This window comes from Nannospalax galili, unplaced genomic scaffold (genome assembly GCF_000622305.1).
Source record: "Nannospalax galili isolate Female #2095 unplaced genomic scaffold, S.galili_v1.0 scaffold761, whole genome shotgun sequence".
Taxonomy (NCBI): Eukaryota; Metazoa; Chordata; class Mammalia; order Rodentia; family Spalacidae; genus Nannospalax; species Nannospalax galili.
The window spans coordinates 2,660,528-2,664,961 of NW_008346389.1; the positions used below are offsets into that span (position 1 = coordinate 2,660,528).

The 4,434-nt window shown below is 38.7% G+C and overlaps 1 protein-coding gene across 1 annotated transcript in view; it reads right to left on the bottom strand.

Moving 5' to 3' along the window:
• Positions 1-3,367, bottom strand: part of Abhd17b (abhydrolase domain containing 17B) — a 31,564-nt gene extending 28,197 nt beyond the window's left edge. The window contains exon 1 of the mRNA XM_029568143.1: positions 3,088-3,367. The gene's annotated coding sequence lies outside the window, so the exon portion shown is untranslated. The remainder of the gene's footprint in view (positions 1-3,087) is intronic.
• Between the last annotated feature and the right edge of the window lie 1,067 nt (positions 3,368-4,434).

Here is a 4,434-nt window from a genome sequence, read left to right on the forward strand (position 1 = left end):
CGAATATGGTATTACTTAGGACACACGAAGACTCATGTACCATTAAAGAACTTTATATACTTAAATTTTAGGATTTTAAATTAAAAAATATTTTGCTGTCTTTATGTGTATGAGTGTACTGCCTGTATATGTGTAAGTACACCATGTATATAAGTGTTGCTGCAATACCCACAGAGGTCAGAAAATGACAGATCCCTTGGAACTGGAGTTATGGATAGTTGTGAGTCACCACGTGGATGCTAGGAACTGACCTGGGTCCTCTGCAAGAGCAGCCAGTGCTCTTAACGGCTGAGCCATCTCTCCAGTCCCAAGATTTTAAACTTAAGATTGTGAAAATGAAATCTAAGGTAGGCAGACCAAGCTGTTCCATAAAGGCATGACCAACATATATTAGCAGGAAAATCAACACATAAATACCTATTATTTATATTACAAAATGTTTAAGCCACAGTCTTCAGTTAAACACTCATATTTTACTATATTTAAGAGTATTTCTCCAAATTATGATTTTTAACTTCTGTAAATAAAGACAATGATTTGTGAATATTTCAGTAAGAACTTTGTTTCAGTTTCCTTTAAGAGTCAAGTAGGAAGAACACAGCAAATACACTAGGTTTTTTTTCTTTTAAGGACTTCTAGGGAAGATCTGAGAAGTATTTTAGCCAGAGCTGACAGAAGACCAAGTGTCTAGAGCTGTAGGCCAAGTAACGCAACTGGGGAAGAGCCAGGTGGGAAGGAGGAGAGTAAAGGTTTATAAGATAAGGAAACCTTCTTTATTAAGGCGAAATCTGACAGCAGTGTGTGTTTAGTTTTGGGTAGTGACACTATCTACTGCATTTAAGATGGGTGTTCCGTTCTTGCTTACAAAGGCCATTTACTGAACTATGTATTCCTAGTCCATTACAGAATTTTGTGGGACATCATATTTCATGTTAACATTATCTTTATACTGCTAGATAAGGGTCTCTTTCCTCAGCTTGCTTTCACAAAAAAGACACAATTTCACATTCCATTAAAAATACTCAGGGTATTTTAAAAGCCTGTAATTATGCTATTGCTAAAGGGGAAAAAAAGGCTTTTGGGCAACATTTTGAAAACAAGCCAAAACAGTACCACACAGGAAGGACATTTTTATTACCCCAGTATCTAAAATAGTCCCAAAGAGTCTAAAATATAGTCTAATATCCCAAATAGTCTAAAAATTTAAAAATCCTTAACAACCGGAAAGTGATGTCTGCCATCCTTAGTAGGCAATGGGAACATACACAATTCTCTGTGTTCACTGAGATTATCCTTTTGTAGTAGCTCCTGGTTTTGACAAAAGGACTGATAAGACAAAAGAAACAACTCAAACTGTAACAAATGTATACAGATTGAAGAGTAAATGTGAATTTCTTCCATTCACAGGCCCTCCAAATCTAGTTTTTCCACATAGCTTAAAGGTGATCCGCTTCCTGCCTAAGAACTGCTTTCTAGTTTCCCTCTGTATTTCCAATAAAACCAAACCTCCCTACAGGTTCATTTAAAAAACAATTTTTTGGATTTATTTTTTATTTTATGTATATGAGTGCTTTGCCTGAATGTATGTAAGTGCACCCATGTCATGTTATGTCCACAGAAGCCAGAAGAGGGTGGGTAGAGGCCCTGTTACTAGTGTTACAGATGGTTGTTAGCTGCCATGTGGGTGCTGGGAAATAAACCCAGGTCCTCTGCAAGAGCAGCCAGGGCTCTTAATAGCGGAGTCAGCTTTCCAGCCCCTCTCTACAGTTTTGTTTCATTTATTTCCCCTTTAAGTGTATGTCTGTGTGTATGGGGGGGGGCGCGGGGTGTTAAGATAGGGTCTCATTATGTAACTCAGCTGGCCTGGAATATGTAGACCATCCCAGGCCATCTCACAGAGAGCCACCTGTCTCTGCCACCCAAGTGCTAGGATTAAAAGTGTGTGTCACTTCCCCTGGCTCTCTACAGGCTCTTAAAGGTTCTGCACATGCCTTTAATCCCAACACTCAGGAAGCAGAGACAGGTGGATCTCACAGAGATTGAAGCCAGCCTGATCTACAGAGCCAATTCCAGGCCAGCTGGGGCTACAGGGAAGCCCTTTAAAAACAAACAAACAAAAAACCCTGAAAAAAATAAAGTTCCTACATGAATTGGTCTTATCTTACTCCCCCCGGCCCCCAATATTTTCATTTCACTGTTGTAGTTGCACTTACCCTCTTTCATACAAAGAAAGCGCGCGAAGTGGATTCAACATGAAGGCTTCACACATGCTTTCACAGACAAAAATTGTCATTCCTGCCACACATTTATTTACCTGTTGGCTTGTTTTTCTTATTTCTTTATTTTTCCTGAGACATGGTCTCCCTGCAACCCCAGGGGGTATGGAACTTGCTTTCTAGTCCAGGTTGGCCTCAATCTCACAGAGATTGGCTGATACTTTAATCTTTGTATCAATAAAAATATATATTCCAAGATATTTGAGATGATGTAACAACTATGAAATGTGTGCTAATGGGCAGCATTTATCTTTCTGAAGAATTCATTTTTAAATGATTGGGGGCATTGTAAAAAATAAGTTATGTGTTCCTGCAGCCCTAGGGTATAGCATATGTCCTTTAGTTGATGCCCTAAATATTACAACTGCAACCATTTTACCTTTATAAATGTCCTTCCTGGCCCTTATTCAGGGTGATCAACTGAACCTGCCAAAGACCTTAACTGGAGAAGCCTGTTCTAACTGAAAACACTCAGATTCAAGCATCCAAGTTCTCTCAACAGCAGAAGAAAGCAGCCTATGTTCTGCTAACCATCTCCATACTTTTTTCTTTTTTGCCTTTTTGAGACAGGGTCTCCCTATAGCCCCAGCTGTCCTCGAACTCACTATGTAGAACAGGCTCGCTTCAAACTCACAAAGATCTGCCTGCCTCTGCCTCCCAAGTGCTGGGATTAAAGGTGTATGCCACCATGCCTGGCTCATCGCCACACTTGGAGGAGGCAAATGCCTGCATTAATCATGTCCATAAACCATTAAGCACTGACTTTCCTTTAAAAAATATTTTTATTTTCTGTTTATGAATGCTTGCTTACATGTATGTACACCACTTGTGTGCCTTGTGCCCACAGAACTCAGAAGAGGGTGTTGGATCTCCTGGAACTGGAGTTACAAACAGTTGTTAGCCACCATGTGGGTGCTGGGAACCAAGCCTGGGTTTTCTACAGGAGCAGCCAATGCTCTTCAACTGCCGAGCCATGTCTTTAGCTCTTGACTTTCTTCATAATCTCATTACTTTTCAAAGCATAAGTGGCAGATGCAAACTTCAAACACTGATCTAGCTCATTCCTTCACTACTGGTAGGAAGTCTAAAATGCAAATTACAAGTATAGATTGAATTAGAAGGTACAGTTAATTAAGAGTTATATTTTTCAGTTACTTCAGTTTATCACAAATTTCTATGGCAGCCTGACAATGAGCAAAATCCTTAAAATTAAACCATTAGAGAAACAATAGTTTTTTAAAAATATTTTATTTATGATTTTTTAAATTATCTTATGTGTATGAGTATATTGCCTGCATGTATATAAGTGCACCCATGTCATGCAATGCCTGCAGAGATCAAAAGAGGGTGTCGGATCGCCTGGAACTGGAGTTACAGATGGTTGTTAGCCATCATGTGCGTGCTGGGAATCGAACTTGGGTCCACTGCAAGAACAGCCAGTGCTCTTGACTCCTGAGCCATCTCTCCAGCCCCAAAACACAATAGTTTTTGTAAACAATAAAATGTTCAGTTGTAAGTGGATTTTGTTGTTAAACACTAATAATGTACAATGTTTTGCATATAAAGTTGCTGTTTTATAGCCATTGCTAGGCAGGGGTGGTCTCAGGATAGTGTTAAGCCTGTGATAAGGTTTTCACCATTCTTTGGCAAAATGAAAATAGTTACAAGCAAATTAGATGTACCAAATAAAATTTACATAGATATAATTTATTCATTTTTTGTTTAGAGGCAGTCTTACTACAGAGGCCAAGCTGGCTTCAAATTCAGGATCTTCCCACTTAAGCCTTCCCAGTGCTGGGATTACTGACATGGGTCGCTAAACCTAGCTAATTTTTTTCTTTTTAAAGCCAGACAAGTTTAGCAGTGGGGAGTTGTATAATGACATACACATTTTTAAAGGGATGCCTTCTATTTAGAGGCATCCTGCTTTTCTAATATCAAATAATCTTTTTAAGAAAAACAAAACATTTTGTTAAAAATAAAACTAATGCTAGGTGTTGGTTTTATTTCTTTGATGTGATTTTACTTGGCAAAAATCTCAATTAATAGCCTTCTCTCTGCTCTTTTGCAATTAAAAAATTCTTTTAAATTACATCTACATTTACTTATCCAGTACATGCATGAATGTGCATGGCGTGTGGGTGCGCATGTGCCTCAG